Source organism: Podarcis cretensis, assembly GCF_951804945.1.
Source record: "Podarcis cretensis genome assembly, chromosome: 16".
Taxonomy (NCBI): Eukaryota; Metazoa; Chordata; class Lepidosauria; order Squamata; family Lacertidae; genus Podarcis; species Podarcis cretensis.
The window spans coordinates 38886142-38905324 of NC_137186.1; the positions used below are offsets into that span (position 1 = coordinate 38886142).

The 19183-nt window shown below is 46.2% G+C and overlaps 1 protein-coding gene and 1 long non-coding RNA gene across 3 annotated transcripts in view; one reads left to right on the top strand and one right to left on the bottom strand.

Moving 5' to 3' along the window:
• Positions 1–19183, top strand: part of LOC307205131 — a 469056-nt gene that overhangs the window by 388814 nt on the left and 61059 nt on the right. The gene's annotated exons all lie outside the window — the stretch shown is intronic.
• The window catches only part of TMEM132B (transmembrane protein 132B), a 389071-nt gene that overhangs the window by 187573 nt on the left and 182315 nt on the right, over positions 1–19183 (bottom strand). The window lies entirely within an intron of this gene.

Below are 19183 nucleotides of genomic sequence, written 5' to 3' on the forward strand. Positions count from 1 at the left end.
AGGCTGGTTCATCGCTGCTGGAGTTTCCAGCAGAAGGGCGGGGGGGGGGGAGAGAGAGAGAGAAGAATAACCACGGAGCCAAAACACAAGAGTCAAATGATTTAAGTAGCTAAACCAGGGGTCAGCAAACTTTTTCAGCAGGGGGGCGGTCCACTGTCCCTCAGACCTTGTGGGGGGCCAGACTATATGGGGGAGGGATGAACGATTTTTGCCCGCCTGCAAAGATGCCTGAAGATGCTTCACTTTAGCTGTCCCAGTTGTCGTCCCAATAGCCACAGTTGGGCTTCTCCAGCCAGCCAGGCACCCTGGTGGGGCAGGAGGCTGCATTGGCCGGCAAAGACAGAAGCAGCAGCCCTGGTGGAGGAGCCACGGATGGAGGCAGGTGAACTGGGGCGTCGCCAGAGCTTTTGCCCACCACCTGCTGCTGCTTCCCAAGAAGCACCGCAAAAAAGAAGACAGAGCCACCCGCCAACCTGCAAGCAGCGGCCACAGCCACCGCAACGACCCTCCTGAACACCATGGGAGGAATGAAGGAGGGAGGGAGGGAGGCGACGCAAAGAAAGCGTGCGAGGAAGCGGCGCAGAAAAGGGGCGCAGAAAAGGAAGGAAGGGCAGACTGAGGGAGAGGGAGGAGGAGCAGGAGGAAAATGCAGCAACAGCCCACGTCACACACCCCCTTCACAGCGCCGCCCTGCTGAGGCGGGCGGGCAGGCGAGCCAATTCCCACCATCGATGGCACCTAGCATGGGTCAAGATTGTTCCATCCCTGAGGAGAAAAGTGCCGCTGTGTGAGGGGAGAGGGAAAGAACACACACTCTGGTGATCCACGCGCTGGAGATCCACGCAGCGATTCCCGTACCATCCTCAGACCGTATCTAGAAGGCAAGTGGGCCTGATCTGGCCCGCAGACCTCAGTTTGCCGACCCATGAGTTAAACCTTTGGTGGGTGTGTATGGGCTGTGCAGTGGGTTCAGCCAAGGCCCAAGCCAGATGGGGTCTTTTCAGAGGCATCAGTCAACTCGGGTTGAGACTCCAATTGCTACTGGTTAGGTTTGATGGTGCAGAGTGATCTGGGGCTGTCAAGGAGTTGGGCATCAGGCAGTGAGGCATCAGGCGGGATAACCTATGAAAAGGCCTCCCTAAGCAGTGGCTGCGTTTTCCCAGGAGCAGGTAGGAGCCCAACACTGCCTGACTCTCTTTCCTGCAGAGAGGCCACTTTCAAAGGAACACCCTGCAGAATTGAACCCCCTGCTGTCAGCTGGTGGGCAGGGCTAAGGGACGCAGCAACTGATTAAACATTGGCCACTACACCTGAGCTAAATTTCAGGCTGGATCTGAGGCACTGTGGCAGGTTCCCAAGCTGGCCCAGGGTGGATCAGCCTGGCTGAGCTCTTAGGCTGGAATCATGAGGCAGACTGGGGATAGATAGAGAGATGATAGAGAGGTAGATGATGGACCTTTAATTCTAAACACGTAGATTTAGATTAAACTGCAATAAATTACCATGGTGGTTTTTATTTTAATTTATTACCTGCCCTTCATTGTAAGGTCCCAGGGTGGCTTACAACAATTTAAAAAAAAAAACTTTAAAAAAAACAGCTTAAGACAAATCGCTATAGTAAAAGCTATGGCTTTCCCAGTAGTGATGTATGGAAGTGAAAGCTGGACCATAAAGAAGGCTGATCGCCGAAGAATTGATGCTTTTGAATTATGGTGCTGGAGGAGACTCTTGAGAGTCCCATGGACTGCAAGAAGATCAAACTTATCCATTCTGAAGGAAATCAGCCCTGAATGCTCACTGGAAGGACAGATCCTGAAGCTGAGACTCCAATACTTTGGCCACCGCATGAGAAGAGTAGACTCCCTGGAAAAGACCCTTATGTTGGGAAAGATGGAGGGCACAAGGAGAAGGGGACGACAGAGGACGAGATGGTTGGACAGTGTTCTCGAAGCTACGAACATGAGTTTGACCAAACTGTGGGAGGCAGTGGAAGACAGGAGGGCCTGGCGTGCTCTGGTCCATGGGATCACGAAGAGTTGGACACGACTAAATGACTAAACAATAACAACAAGACAAATCACAATTGCAAGAACGGGGTGTCTTCTAAAATATATATCTCTTTGGTGTCAAAGGACAGGTGTGAGCAGGTGCATCTTCAACATACAATGGAAGCAACATAAGGAAGATGCCCCATGACTCAAAGATTCCACGACTCAAATAAATATTTAGAATAAAAATAAATATTTTAAACCTCTTATAAGAACTGTATAAATAGAATATAAAATTAATATTAATCATTTATTATCTCAGCAGCAAAAAATCAAATTGAGCTTTTTTTTCTTTTCTTTTTTTTTGCTTCATATAACTGACAAAGGAGAACTGTGTCTTTTCAAACTGCTCTTTCCCATCTCTTAATTTCGCTAACTCTGTACGTTCAGTCTCCACAACAAACTATACACACTGTGCCGAACTGTTCTCTTTCAGTTGCCCCTCTTTTTTGGCAGGAATAGAAGTAAATGAGGTTTTTTTTTTTCATAAAACAAAATGAAAACGAAAACTAATCTGAAATAATTTAGAACCTTGGAATCAACCAGAAACATATCCCGCAATTTCAGCTCCCGTGAACCTGCTCCTCCTGCAGTTTCTCTGAGACAAGTGCATGTGTGCGCCTGGCCTCAGGGCAGCAAAACAAGGCAAAAGAGTAATTAAGAATGAAAACTGCTGGTAATTGTGCATCAGCCACACAGAGCAGGAACATGCAAACATAAAAACATGTAGTGTTGTTTACAAGGGCTCCAAATGACAACGATCTACATCACTCACGCAAGGCTTCACAATCAAGCTGTGATGAGGAGGGGGCTTCATTTCCCCCCAGGCCTTTCATTTACCTCCAGAAAAGAGGCATTGTAAAACAGAGCCCCTGCCTCCCCGGGGAACAACTACCAGAGCCAGAGACACCCTGGCCTTGATCTAGCCCAGGTTTGTCATGAGTAAGCTGTAATGAAAAACCATGGAACAGTTACAGACATGGCTGGCCGAACTCCCATGACTTTCAATGGGGTCTTTGATCAAAACTAAACCTGATAAATGTGCTCAGAGTCTGCACCTCGAAACGGGGCTCACTCCCATGGACTGCAAGAAGATCAAACCTCTCCATTCTGAAGGAAATCAGCCCTGAGTGCTCACTGGAAGGACAGATCCTGAAGCTGAAGCTCCAATACTTTGGCCACCTCATGGGAAGAAAAGACTCCCTGGGAAATACCCTGATGTTGGGAAAGATGGAGGGCACAAGGAGAAGGGGATGACAGAGGACGAGATGGTGGAACAGTGTTCTTGAAGCTACCAGCATGAGTTTGATCAAACTGCGGGAGGCAGTGGAAGATAGGAGTGCCTGGCGTGCTCTGGTCCAGGCGGTCACGAAGAGTCGGACACGACTAAACAACTAAACAATAACAACAAAATATATATAAAAATATAATTTTTTTGTTGCAAAGCCATAAAAACAATATATAAAATTCAGCTTGTAAATATATAAAAATCATTCAACATATCAAAACACCACAAGCACACAATGCTTTCAGAGTACCGGTATGCAGGAAAGTTTATGCCATGGAAGATACTTACAGGCATAATACGACATTTGTTTGTTTTTAGCCTGATGCAAGTGGAATTGAAGTCCATGTGCAGTAAATAATACTGTCAAAATTCTAACTATATCATCGGGATGACCAGCAAAACAAAACCGAGAAAGAAATTGTGCATTTCATGAAAATTGTGCAAAATTGCTCAATTTGCATAATTTATACGGGTTGCAAAATTCAACTCCTCTTGGCCCAGAATTTGGACTCCCTTGGTGCCAAGTAAACAACTGTGATTCTTTTAAAAATGCAGCCTATAAATGGCCAGTGTCTCCATGTTCTCTTAATAGCCAAAGCTTAAGGGTGACAGAGGGACGCAGGTGGCGCTGTGGGTTAAAGCCTCAGCGCCTAGGACTTGCCGATCGAAAGGTCGGCGGTTCGAATCCCTGCGGCGGGGTGCGCTCCCGCTGCTCGGTCCCAGCGCCTGCCAACCTAGCAGTTCGAAAGCACCTCCGGGTGCAAGTAGATAAATAGGGACCGCTTACCAGCGGGAAGGTAAACGGCGTTTCCGTGTGCGGCTCTGGCTCGCCAGAGCAGCGATGTCACGCTGGCCACGTGACCCGGAAGTGTCTCCGGACAGCGCTGGCCCCTGGCCTCTTAAGTGAGATGGGCGCACAACCCCAGAGTCTGTCAAGACTGGCCCGTACAGGCAGGGGTACCTTTACCTTTACCTTTAAGGGTGACAGACAAACAATCAACTAATATGCAGACCTTAAAAAACCTCCAATGTTTTACAACTAATATCTCCTACTCAAAAGCTTTTACCTGCTCTTGACAGCAACAGGTTTTTATTTATTTTTTAAAGAGAGGGATTGCAGGGAAGAGTGCCCCATCTCTGTTGCCCTTCATGAGGCAGAGGGGGACTCCTGAACTCCTGGAGGCTCCCCACACAATGCAGAGCACCTTGAAGGAATGCCTTCCCCACCAGTACCAACCAGCCCATGTTGCATGCACCCAACCCACCAGATGTTTCCAGTGAATATGGCCAGGGTGGGTACTACACAAAGAAGGGCCTTCTCAGTGGTGGCATCCCACCGCCGAAACTGCCTTCCTGTTTAGATCAGACTGCCCTTCACAGTACTTTCATCTAGGCGACACCTTCAGACTTGACCCCTTTCTTCCAACAGGCCTTTGAAACATAGCAGGAAAGGGACAATATGTATTATTATTATTATTATTATTATTATTATTATTATTATTATTACCCAACCCATCTGACTGAGTTTCCCCAGCCACTCTGGGTGGCTCCCAATCGAGTGTTAAAAACAATGCAGCATTAAATATTAAAAACTTCCCTAAACAGGGCTGCCTTCAGATGTCTTTTAAAAATAGGATAGCTGCTTATTTCCTTGACGTCTGATGGGAGGGCATTCCACAGGGTGGGCGCCACTACCGAGAAGGCCCTCTGCCTGGTTCCCTGTAACCTCACTTCTCGCAATGAGGGAACCGCCAGAAGGCCCTCGGCACTGGATCTCAGTGTCCCGGCTGAATGATGGGGGTGGAGACGCTCCTTCAGGTATACAGGACCGAGGCCGTTTAGGGCTTTAAAGGTCAGCACCAACACTTTGAATTGTGCTTGGAAAAGTACTGGGAGCCAATGCAGATCTCTCAGGACCGGTGTTATATGGTCCTGGCGGCCGCTCCCAGTCACCAGTCTAGCTCGCCGCATTCTGGATTAATTGCAGTTCCCGGGTCACCTTCAAAGGTAGCCGCTTTATGACACACACACACACACACAATCCAAGTTGGTATCCATATTGGATTCAAATTTATTTTTTAAATATGTTGCTGCTGCTGTAGGTTTAAATTGTGTGTGAGTGCGAAGCCCCCCAAAATGAGATAGGGACAGCTGAGGAGAATGGAATTGGGGGGGGGGGTGTCCTCCAAACAAATCTCAGCACCCTTAACAAACTACAACTCCCAGGATTCTTTGGGGAAAGCCGTGTCTGTTTATAGTGGTAAGATGCTGCTCCAAATGTGCAGAGCAGAAATCATTTTCATTGGGTGGACTGGGGCTTGCTCCCAAGTAAGCCTCTATAGGATTGCAGCCAAAGGCAAAATGGCATTGCGCTGCAAATGAAGTTGCTTTTGTTGACAGGAACAAAGCCTCATTTTATCCATCAACAGCTAATTTTGATTATCCATTTCTTTTATTTATTTTTTGCAGTTAATGAGCACTTTCATGGTCGCTTTCAAATCAAACCTTTAAAACTAAGACATAAGGGGTATTGTCAGGACAATGCCAAAAGGCCAACATTAATTTAGGCAGAGTTAATGCTGAGCTGTTTTAGAAAAATATTTGGCATCAAGGAACCCAAATAAATCAAAGCAACAGCTTTTAAATGCCTGCCAATCTAGATGGCAGCATCTTGCGACAATCAAGTGGGTTTTAATTCTGGCTAAAGGCCTAATAAACTGGCTGTTAGCTTTTATACATTAATGCATTGATTGTTAAGTCAGCTTATCAACATATCCATAATGGAAGTCAAAACGGGAGTCAACCGCTTCCAACTGGCCGGATTACAAAATTATAAATCAATAAACAAAGCATCAGAGCTGCCATAGAACTCTGACTCCACCGTTTTTAATCTTATAGTAATTGAGAAACTCCCACTCCATTTTCAATACCAGAATTAATAAATAGAGAAGAAAGGGGCATAATTTAGATTGTAAACTGCTTGGGGCAGGAGTCTGCCTTTTCCGTTCATGTTACCTTGTAATACTGAGATTGAAAAACTGAGCCAAAACGAACAAAATGAATTTCAATAGGAGCAAGTATAAGATTCTACACTTAAAGAGGAATAATCAGATGCACAAATACTGTATGGGGGGCACCTGGCTTGACAGCAATACATGTGAAAAATATCTGGGGATTTTAGCTCATAGGGTAATGTGGCCCTTGAACAGAAAGATGCTCACCGTTCTTGGAGTCAGGGGCCATCCTACTCTCTGCCAGGCGGAATGGGGTGGTTGGCAAGTCTAATACCACTTCAGAAGAATTGCGTCCAAATTTAAGCAGGATTTGTCTGCCAGGAATATTTCAAGGTGATCCTTCTCCCAAACCATTCACCCAAGAACCTGCCACATCCATCTCATGATCACAGTTGCAACATTTACGCCAAGGGAGGAAATACTAAACCCCCCTCATTTTCATTTTGTCTCATTTCTTGAGTCAGAACACCTGTTATTAAGAACTCCTTCTGCAGTAATTTCAGCACTCACTTATTACTCGGAATAGATTACTCATTTGCAAGATATCAATTAAACCCAACTGAAGTGTGCAGCCCTATCACGGCAGCAGCTAACAGAGTGGAGCATTTGCATTTTCTCTCTCTCTCTCTCTCTCTCTCTGTGTGTGTGTGTGTGTGTGTGTGTGTGTGTGTGTGTGTCTTTCAGAAGTGACTCCTCTTTCAGTGGTACTGATGCAAGATCTCATCGCAAGTGATCAGTTCAGACTTCTGCCAAGGGCAACCTCTGTCTTCCCCCAGCAGGGGAATGCCAAAGAAGAGGAAGAGGGAAAGAGAGAAGGAGGTGTCAGAAAGAGAGAGAGAAGAAAGAAGGCCTCACTCATTTTGGGGTCTGGCCTCACCCACTGCTGGCTTTCCACACACCATGATTACCCCTAAGGGAATGTAGCAATTGACAAGAAAGGTTAACCAATCATACAGTTGTGGTTAATGCATCAGACTGAGACTATGGAGATCCGGCGGGATCAAATCCCTGTTCCACCATGAATCTTGCAGGGTGAATTGAGGCAAGCTGGTACCAGGCGCAGGATATTTGTAGCCCAGCACAACAGACCTGGTAGTTGTTCCCCTTAGGCCACCCTGTAGCATTGGCTTTGAACTATAGCAACAGCTGAAAGATGTTCTCCCTTCCCCAAAATTATGTTGCTGAAAAAGAAAGCTGGGGGGGGGGAATCAGGAGTGGGTTTTGTGTGGAAGGCTTGAACCCTGTACTGATCACCATCCCCTGGGCTGAGCATGTGCTCAGCAGCATCTCATTCCTTAACTCTTAGTCCTTCGTGGCAAGCCATCAATTTGCACCTGAGCATTGTTCCTGGATCAAAAGTAGGCTCCCCGTTTGATGTTTGCTCACATCTGGTGCACAAGGCTCTCCCTTCACCTTACCCTCAGAACCCCTCTGTCCTTTCCCCCACCTCCCACAAAAGCCAGCAAGAGCCGCACTCCCTTTCACGAACCGCGCAGAGCATGTGTGTGGCTCTTGGGGGCTTTTCCCCCCAAGGAGGGAGAAGGGCAGCCCGTCCGTCAGTGGTGGGGAAAGCCTGCAAGCGCCACACACATGCTCCATGCGGTTCATGAAAGGGAGCGCTGAGCAGAGCCTGGGATGCATACAGGCTCTGCCCAGCGCTCCCTTTAAATAATTTTTTTTTCTTGCATTCCCCCTCTAAAAGCTAGGTGTGTCTTATGGTCAGGTGCATCTTATGGAGCGAAAAATATGGTATGTTAGGCTGAGAAAGCAAGACTGGCTTGACGTTAGCTGGTGAGCTTCTTGGCAGAGAGATTTGAGACTTCCTGCTCCTTGCCAGGCACTCTAACCTAAGGGTAGCCAACACAACACCCTCCAGAGGTTAATGGATTCCCACTCCCATCATCCCTAGCCAGCAGATGGGATAGGAATTGTAGTCAAGCAACTCATGGAAAGCACCATATTGGCTACCCTTGCTCAAACCCAGATTTTCCCAACCTGTGCCCTCCAGAGGTTTTGGGCTACAACTCCCAGGTGCTGACCGGGGCAGATGGGAGTTGCAGCCTGGTTGGGAAGACTGCTCAAACCACTATGCCAAGCTCTGTAGAGATGGACCAGGGCTGTGAGTCAGCTCCATGTGCCTGTTACACGTGAAAAACAATCCCCCTCGCATTCTGCAACTCCGGTAAAGCAACAACTCACAAAAAGCAATTCTCTTTAAACCAATATATAAAAGAGCTGTTGAGTTCCCTGCGGAGACGTGTAGTTAGTGACACATTAATGTTCTGGTGGAATCTTTCAAATTATTTCCCACCTCCATCTTCCCTGCTGAGTTTGTGTGTGTGTGTGTGTGTGTGTGTGTGTGTGTGTGTGTGTGTGTGAATGTGAGTGTGTATAATACACACAAACACACATACATATATGCACACATACATATTTTTAAAAGGCCTTAATTACGCAAACTATCCTACCTTGAAATTAAGAAGCCTTGCTGCTGTTACACCAGCGCTGCTATTTGCATATGAAACTTCCAGCAGCCCCTCCTCTCAAACCTTCGCCCTTCCAACCCCATGTTGCATGGAGCTAATTAAAAAGTCAAACGCAAATCTTTTAGCAAATAATTAGGCCACACACTTCCAAAACAAAACAGCAAAAAGAAAAAGAAAGCCCCCGTTTGCAGCCCAATTCGAGCCTGGTGGAATGCAACTGGGGGTTGTTCCCAATGGATACGTGTTTTTATTGTTATTTTCAAAAGGAGAGGAGGGGGAACTTGGTATAATGGACACCCATCACCTCCAGTTGTTGTTGTTGTTTAGTCGTTTAGTCGTGTCCGACTCTTCGTGTCCCCATGGACCAGAGAACGCCAGGCACTCCTGTCTTCCACTGCCTCCCACAGTTTGGTCAAACTCATGTTCGTAGCTTCGAGAACACTGTCCAACCATCTCGTCCTCTGTCGCCCCCTTCTCCTTGTGCCCTCCATCTTTCCCAACATCAGGGTCTTCTCCAGGGAGTCTTCTCTTCTCATGAGGTGGCCAAAGTACTGGAGCCTCAGCTTCACAATCTGTCCTTCTAGTGAGCACTCAGGGCTGATTTCCTTCAGAATGGAGAGGTTTGATCTTCTTGCAGTCCATGGGACTCTCAAGAGTCTCCTCCAGCACCATAATTCAAAAGCATCAATTCTTCGGCGATCAGCCTTCTTTATGGTCCAGCTCTCACTTCCATACAGTACTCAGCTGCAAATTTCCCCCTGATTGTAGGAAGGACTTTTCTTAAGAAAACAGGGAGAAGGTTTTGTCCAAACATTTTCCTGTGCAACCACAGCCCCAGTTAATCTGCTTCACTTGAACCCCTCCAACCTGGAGCAAGGCCACATCTGGACCTCACATTTAAAGCATAATCGTGCCACTTTAAACAGTCACAGTTTCCCCCCAAAGAATCCTGGGTACTATAGTTTCTTAAGGGTGCCAAGAGTTTTTAGGAGACCCCTACACTACTCCCAGAGCTACAGTTCCCAAGGTGGTTTAACAGTCTATCCCTCTTCCCAGAGAACTCTGGGAATTGTAGCCACTCAGCACCCTTAACCAACTGCAATTCCCAGGATCCTTTGGCCAGGTTGTCTGGTCGTGACACATGCTGTGGGCACTTCGCCCGTGTGGTTTCGCCAAGGATGTCTAGTGCTCCTATCTGCCATAACTGCAGGTAAAGCGGGGAGACTTGATTACTGAACAAACTTCATGTGTGACTGCCCTTGTATCTGGTCTGAGAGCTGAAACTATTGCAGAATTCAGTGGCCAGAATGCTCACAGGATCAGGCTATAGACAACATCTCACTCCTCTGATGAGAGAGAGGCACTGGTTGACCATTTCCTTCCAGGCCAGGTTCAAGGTTCTTGGGTTAATTCACAAAACCCTAAGCAACTTGAGTTCAACATACCCAGCAGCTTTCTGTTCTCACAGTGGTCAATCAGAAGCTTCTGTGAGGCCTACAAGCAGAACATGAATTCAAGCGCCCTTGCCCACACAAGAAGCCCTCTTCCCACCGACTGAAGGGGTCACCGGGCTCAGTCTGCGGTTTCCCACACTGGCTGCCTAGACGCTTCTACAAAACCCACAAGTGGAGCACAGAGGCTAACAAACAGCAACAGATTCTGGCATTTGATGACACTATCGCACCAGTTTCAACTAGCATTTCCACTGGACTCATTTAGCTTTCCGATTGACAAGTGTGCTGTAATACGTTTTGCTTCACATAAGCATTGCAGAAAGCCTTTGGGGGAACTGTGTGCATGAAGACAAGGAATCAAGCACTCTCATCCAAATTTCCAAGCAGGCTGTGGAGTACCCTTGACTTCCTAAGCATCCGTCTCCTCTCCTTATGCACGTAACCACTATTATTTCTTCTGGATTTGCCAACCATAAAAGCTGTATTATACCCCGAAGTCAAGCAAACAAAAGTATTAGGTGGTAGCCCATTAATAAATCCAGTCTCCTAGAGCTGGCACCAAATGCCTTTAGCTGCACAACTGGCAGGAGCACCATCCTAGGTTTTGACTCCAATGGGAGGATGAGTGCCATTTTGCCACCATTTTGCATGCCCAGAATGATGTTACATCCAAGGTGTTCTGTGGGTGGGGAGGGATGGAATTGTGGGGAGGGGGTGTTGCCAAGGGGCACTGAATTGGGGGGGGGGCATGCTCTGTTCAACTCTTGTTAGGACAAAGCTACATGGAAAGAAATCACCACAGGACTGGTGAAGGGTGTGGTCTAGGAAGGGAAGGGCTGTGGCTGAGGAGAGGTGGAGTCTGGGGAGTGTCCTGAGGTCTAGACGGAGAAGGCTGGACGACTGCATTTGGCCCCCAGGCCTGAGATTCCCTACCCTTCCCTTGGGGTGCCCAAACTTTTTTCAAAGAGGGCCAGATTTGATGAGGTGAACATCAAAGGACATATACTGCCACGGGGGGCAGATTAAATCGACTGGGTTAGGCCCCCAAAGCGGACTTTAGACATGCCTGAGAATGATGGCAAAGTAAGGTCTTACATTCAGTCCTACAGATGAAGAAGTGCCCTCTGTATAGCCAAGAGGAGTAGCAAAGGCTCACCTCCACCACGTCAAGCAACAGCAGAGCAGCCCATCAGCAGCCTTTACCCAAATGAGCTGGAGGGATTCTTCTCATCCCCTTCTGCCCCTGCAACCAACCAACACGCTCTTACAACCTTAATTTTACAGACTATCCTACCCTGAAATTAAACTGTGTCCACCAGCAAAACCGACATTGCACCTGTCAAATCACAACAGATTGAAACAGTGTGCAGACTGCCAGCTCTGCCCACCCAGGACTTCACAGAGACATTTAACTCTCTCCTTGTCTACCTGCAGACTCTTTTAAGGAGTCAAACGTCATTCCAGTATTATTGCAGTAATCCAAGTCAACAAACCACATTTTGACAGCAATCTATCAGATGCAGAACATTCCTTACCATGGCTAAGGGCAGATGAATCTACCTGTTTTAGTTTCTCTCACTTCCTCATTCTGTGTCAGTTTTCAAATTTCCTTTTAAAAAATGACCTCCCAAAGATTTTAAATGCACATTTATCCCAATGGTGCTTTGTCTAATGTAATGTACCCTTGAGTGTTATTTTCACTAATATATACATCTGCATGCAAACATTCTCCTAAAATATGTACAGTGGTACCTCACGTTACCGACACTTCAGGTTACAGACTCCGCTAACCCAGAAATAGTACCTCGGGTTAAGAACTTTGCTTCAGGATGAGAACAGAAAACACACGGCAGCAGCGGGAGGCCCCATTAGCTAAAGTGGTACCTCAAGTTAAGAACAGTTTCAGGTTAAGAACGGACCTCCATAACGAATTAAGTTCTTAACCCGCGGTACCACTGTACTTTTGTGCACTTCTTTGGGTGGGAGACTGCATCACAAAATTCAGAGGAATGCAGATTTTGAAAGCTAGCTATGACCCAGTTTGCTTCTTGTTTCAGGAAGTGTGAATTACGTAGGCTCACATCAAAATGCAAATCAAACCAAATTTTTCCCACCTCCCTAGCCTGAACCCATGATAGCCATCTTCAAATATCTCAAGGGCTGTCAAATGGAAGATGGAGCAAACTTGTTTTCTCCTGCTCTGGAGGGTAAGACTCGAAGCAATGGCTTTAAGTTACAAGAAAGGAGATTCCGACTAAACGTCAGGAAGAACTTTCTGACAGTTCAGAGCTGTTGGACAGTGGGATGGTCTTCCTCGGGAGCTTGTGGAGTCACCTTCCTTGGAGGTTTTTAAACAGAGGTTGGATGGCCATCTGTCATGGATCCTTTAGCTGAGATTTCTGCATTGCAAGGCACTGGGTTAGATTACCCTTGGGGTTGCATTCCAACTCTACAATTCTGTGATCCCAACAGTAAGAAATAGTAAGAGAACAGGTCCTTGTGCCAGTTGTGAATCCACTTCCTGACCATGTGACAAGTCCCTCTTTCCAGTGGAATATCCTGCAGTCCTCCACATTTTACTAATGACATCTGACTGTATAATAATAATAATTTATTATTTATACCTCACCCATCTGGCTGGGTTTCCCCAGCCACTCTGGGTGGCTTCCAACACAATATTAAAATACAGTAATACATCAAGCATTAAAAGCTTCCCTAAACAGGGCCACCTTCAGATGTCATCTAAAAGTCTGGTAGTTGTTCTCTTTGACATCTGGTGGGAGCGTGTTCCACAGGGCAGGTGCCACTATCGAGAAGGCCCTCTGCCTGGTTCCCTGTAACTCCTCTTCTCACTGTGAGGGAACTGCCAGAAGGCCCTCAGTGCTGGACCTCAGTGTCCGGGTAGAATGATGGGAGTGGAGACGCTCCTTCAGGTATACTAGACCGAGGCCATTTAGGACTTTAAAGGTCAGCACCAACACTTTGAATTGTGCTTGGAAACGTACTGGGAGCCAATGTAGGTCTTTCAAGACCGGTGTTATGTGGTCTCGGTGGCCACTCCCAGTCACCAGCCTAGCTGCCTCATTCTGGATTAGTTGTAGTTTCTGGGTCACCTTCAAAGGTAACTTCACATAGAACACATTGCACTAGTCCAAGGGGGGGATAACCAAAGCATACACCACTCTGGCAAGGCAGTCTGTTAAGTTGTTAAGCTAAGGGATTCAGCTCTGCTCAGAGGGTGGCTGCATCTGGCTGTGCTCTGTTGTCCATCCATCCCATCCTCGTCGCCAGTGTTAAGTTGTGGGTGAACATATCAGACAATACAGCGATCCTTCAGCAGCTCTTGTTTATTCATAGGCCAGGACAGAACTGAACTGAAGGGTTCAGTCAGCCTGCTTATATAGAGCTCCAGTACAACGTTACTGTAACAACTTTCTAAAACTATCCAATCACTGAACATCACTTTCGATCCTTTATTTGCATAACTATCTACAGTATCCCCCTGCTGGCCCTGGGTGAGAACATAACACAGTCCGTGTATGTCTGTCCACTCATGCATATTATCTGGGTGTGCATTTCAGTTTGGGCGCACCAGGGAACACCAGTGTGTCTCTGTGTGTGCGCGCTTTGCATTGCTAGAGGGTGGCAAGTCCTCCGTTTCCAGTCACAAAGGCTTCATTACTTCTTCCAAGCGCTCCTTCTCATTGTAACAAAACAGCTGTGCAACAGCAAAGCTAAACAAAAATGTTATAAACCTCCATGGGGGAGGAGGGGGGTGGTACTGACTCAACTTGGAGTGTGTGTTTGCACAAGGAGGAGGTTGGTCTTATGGAAGTCGAGCTGCACTGTAATTATTCAGACACCACCACTCAATGATCACAATGACCTGTGTCCACTGGAGATTTTATTGAATCGGCAGTCAGTCTGCTGAAATAGGAGCATAGAAAGGGGAAAGTCTATGAGCTTGCTGGTCAGTAGAAGCTTCCTGTGGTTACCTGTCTATTAGATTCCCAGCAGGAGACAGCCATGTAATTTCATTGTTCCTAACCCAGAATGAATACGATTCTCAAGGCTGTTGAGATCTCGTCACCCTTCAGCTCCAAAACTCTATTTCTCAGCCTTCAACATTTCACAGGCAAAAGGGAGGCTCCTTCTGACACCCCATTCTCAAACCATAGACCCCTTCAGGGACAGCCTCAGGTGAGGTGCATCTTCATCACTCTCCCTTGTTAGTTCAGCCCTTAAAATGCCTTATGTTTCAATAGTGAGGCCCTTTCCAAATAATTTGCAGGTGTCATGAGCCCTGTGGAGACTTCTTTGCAGGAGAGAAATAGGATGAGAGTCTGGAGACCAATCCAGGAGTGGAGCCTTGTGGTTTGGGAGGTGCTGATTTAGATGCCAGAGCGGGGTTAAGAGAAAAGCTCCGTGTCATAGAATCAATGAACCGTAGAGTTGGAAGGGACCCCAAAGGTCATGTAGCTCAACCTGCTGCAATGCAGGAATCTCAGCTAAAGAATCCCTTGCAAATGGCCATCCAACCCCACTTTAAAAACCTTCAGTGAAATGAAGTCCACAACCCAACAGACACACACAACTGACGTTGTGCCTTTTGCCATGAATACCAAAATGTGTCAGTGTTGCCCACTTTGATCTGTGGCACTGGCATTTTTAACAAGTGCCACATAATTTGTTCCACACAAGCAAGGAATTGATCCTTTAGTGAGACAGCACCTCTGCAAGCCCCTGTGCATTGATATTGGAATGATTCACGGTGCTGTTTTTGGTGCCTGTTAAAAAAGCTTTGCGGGGACGTGGGTGGCGCTGTGGGTAAAACCTCAGTGCCTAGGACTTGCCAATCGGTTTGAATCCCTGTGGCGGGGTGCGCTTCCGTCCTTCGGTCCCAGCACCTGCCAACCTAGCAGTTCGAAAGCACCCCCGGGTGCAAGTAGATAAATAGGGACCGCTTACCAGCGGGAAGGTAAACGGCGTTCCGTGTGCTGCGCTGGCTCGCCAGATGCAGCTTGTCACGCTGGCCACGTGACCTGGAAGTGTCTGCGGACAGCGCTGGCTCCCGGCCTCTAGAGTGAGATGAGCGCACAACCCTAGAGTCTGGCAAGACTGGCCCAAATGGGCAGGGGTACCTTTACCTTTACCTTTAAAAAAGCTTTGCTTAGGCAAGCCAACTCAGACATACTCAGACTGTGTAGATTTGCCTTTAAAACTGCAGATTTTATCTATCTTCTGATAAATTTCATGTCTACTTGTGTTGGGGTTTTTTCAAAGTTAGATTCTATCAGTACTTTTTCTTATGTATATTTTAATGTTTTGTGTAAATGACAGGTTTTTGCTGATTAAGCAGTCCATGCATCTTGCTAATTAGTTAAGAAACATAATCCAACTCCTTTAACCTTACAGTGGTGCCTCGCAAGACGAAAAGAATCCGTTCCGCGAGGCTCTTCGTCTAGCGGTTTTTTTGTCTTGCGAAGCAAGCCCATTGACAGCTTAGCGGATTAGCGCTATTAGCGGTTTAGCGGCTTTTAGCAGCTTTTAGCGGCTTATTGGCTTAGCAGATAAGCAGCTTAGCGGCTTAGAAAAAGGGGGGAAAGGGGGGAAAAACGCAGGAACTCGCAAGACATTTTCGTCTTGCGAAGCAAGCCCATAGGAAATTCGTTTTGCAAAGCGCCTCCAAAACGGAAAACTCTTTCGCCTAGCGAGTTTTCCGTCTTGCGAGGCATTCGTCTTGCGGGGCACCACTTGTACCTCAAAGACTTGGGTCCCCAGGTTCTTTCGCCCTCCTCTAGACAAGTTCCCGCTTCTCAAAGTTTTTTTTATTTGCTTACATGCCAAAATGCTTTCGAAGCAGTTTATGGCTACAAAATCAATTATAAAAAAGCCGCACATAATTAAAATACACAATTCCATCGAAACGTTAAAAACATCCATAATCAAAATATACAATAAAACAAGCTTGTTTAAAAGCATAACCATTAAAGCAGTTAAAAGAACAATTAAACTGATTAGATCAGGAAGTTCATGTGTATCTTCAAGAGCCAGTAGGATGCCAATACTGATGGGGTCTCTCATATTATTTCTTTTTTAAAAAAATAATTTTTATTGAATGATTTTATGTTACAAAAACATTGCAACCATACTACCACAAAATATAATTGAGAAATAAAAATTACATAAATTAATATTATGTTTGCTATTTACATACAAAACACACACCCGCACAAACACACAAATTATTAATAATAATAATGAAAATAATGAAAATAAATATTTTTCCCCTTTTATCTTACAAAATCTTTTCTTCAATTTTGACTTATGTTTTATCTTACAATTGAATGTACACAAAACAATAAACCTTTATATATAGATTTTCCAATACATTCAGAAAACATAATAAATCCTTAATTGTTGTCCACCTCCTTTTACTTCCTTTATCACTCGAACGCTAGCACAGAGTCAAAACTATTATTGTATTTTTGAACATATCTTCTATAACCATCCCATTTTTCTGCAAATTTTTGCTTTGAGTTTCCTCCGAGTTTGCTAGTCAACTGAGCAATCTCCACAAATTCCTGTAATTTAATTTGCCAATCTATTATTTTTGGAGGGGGTCTCTCATATTATTTCAGTGGTGTGGGCATTCCACAGCACTGGAAACCTTCTTAATAATGTGATGCCTGTAACTGGACTCTAACCATTACACCACACAGCTCATGATGTCTCTTGCTCTCTCACACACACACACTGCAAGTAATTTAAGGCTGTCTATTTCAATGAACCTTCAACACAGGCCCCCAAAAAACATTATTACATTTTAAAAATGAATAATGAAGGAAGTTTTCCTGCAATTGGGACAGCTTTCATAGAGAGCATTACGTGGAATGAATGCCAGCCTGAACCAGATTCGCTTCTCTTAAGCAACCTGCTCCCTCTCAGTCTGAAAAAGACCTCAGCAACCTGCATGCAGCAGACATACAGATTCAAACAAGCACTTGGGAGACGTGGGGCTTGCCCAGAACTGCCAAACAGAGCAATTTATTTCCCCTTCAAAATATCAGAGGCTTTTATGAGTCAAGAGAGCCTCCGTCTGACGTCTCCAGGCAGGAGGGAGGCCACAAAACTTCCCCAAACAAATCCTTCACTGAAGATGGAACTTCTGTGATTCAAATCTCCTCTCTTCCTTCCAGCCGCATCGCTAGAAACGCAGACGTGTCGTTTTCATAGATGAGACACTTTTAACGTCAGATGTATAAACTGAACCCATAAATTCAGCCAATCCTTACGAAAACTTTCAGCTTGAAATTGAGAGGAGGGGGGCAGCCTGAAGAAGCTGAAAGCATGATAATTTCAGAGAGGTGTTAAATCATTTGAAGGTTTCTAGGAGGGGCTTGGTGAGGCTGTGATGGCAGTAGTGTGAGGGTGGGTAACTGGATCCAGCTGGTGGGGAATATCCTCATCCCACCCCCTACAGGGCAGCTTTGATGGGTGGGAGGGGTTGCCCACCTGTCGATCACCTGATATCACCATGACCATAGCTGAACTGTTTCCTTTGCCTGCGGGCCAAATTTGACATGCAGGCAAAAGCACAGTGCTTTGCGGGCACCAACCATCAACTGATAGTAAGGGCTTGCAAAGCACCAATGGTTCCTCTGGAGCTGTCCTTACTTGCCATGTGGCATCAGGCATGGGGCAGTTGAGGATAGTATAAGGAAACTGGCCACATGGGCCAGAAGTTCCCCACTCCAGCCATAGCTGTTGGCATCCATCTGTCTCAGGAGACAATGGAAGAGTCAAACTGTTGGGGCTGTTGAGTTTATTTTAATAGCAACAAGGGTGGTTAATTGCTTTCCCACCCTTGTGGGATGGGCTGGGTGGGCTGTTGCTGCTGGTATAGATACATAAACAGGTATGTTCATATCATAGCCTTAAATTGTTTTTTGCTCAAAAAGCACAAGAGCTGGGAGTGGCAGCCACTAACTAGGATTAGACCGGGAGTATCGAATCTGCAACTCTCCAGATGTCCAGGGGTTCCAAATCCCATTATCTCTACCCTTGTTTTCTGGGGCTGATGGGCACTGGAGGGCAACAGCATCTGAGAGGGCCACCACTGGTCCATCACTGAATTAGACCAAGAGATAGAGGGCAGGTGTACCAATGCCTGCTAGCCATAATAGCCACATGGTGCCTCTATACATAGGGGCAGTATACATCCAATAAGCAGGTGCTTAGGGGAAGCAAGATGAGAAGGCCATGACCTCCATAACTTGTTTGTCAGTTTCCAGAATGTCTTGCTGTCCTCTGTTGGAAACAGAATACTGGGTTGGATGAGCCCTCAAATGATTCGATTGATAACATTCTTACGATTCCAGCATCATGCCTCTTCTAGGCACCCACCGTTCCTCTCTACACTGGCCAGACTCCCTTTCTAAGAAGACACAAAGTCTTAAACCACAGTGGATCGAAGTGACTTAACTATTTGATTTGATTTTCAAAATTCAACAAAGAGGACTCTGATATAATCTCCTTATGTTCAGCACTGTGTTTTCGAGAACAGGCCTCGATATTTCTCTTGCATTTTCATCCTGAAAATTGCCTTCTCTCTCTTGCTTCTCCTTAAGTGGCCCCCAGGAACAAAAGGTTTCCATTCTGCTACTATAGCAATCTTTTATGTACTTTAAGTTGCTGGGCAACAGAGGCTGTGCCACCCACAGGTACTTGCCTTCAGATGGTCTCAGAAACAAAACAGGGACAAAGAAACGAGGAGGAAACAATAGCAGAATTTGCAATGGCTCCCTGTGACGCTATTAATGCAAGCAGGCTTCCAGCTAGCTACACATTCCAGTCCCAGTTGCCACTTATCTAGAGTCTCACCTGTTCATCT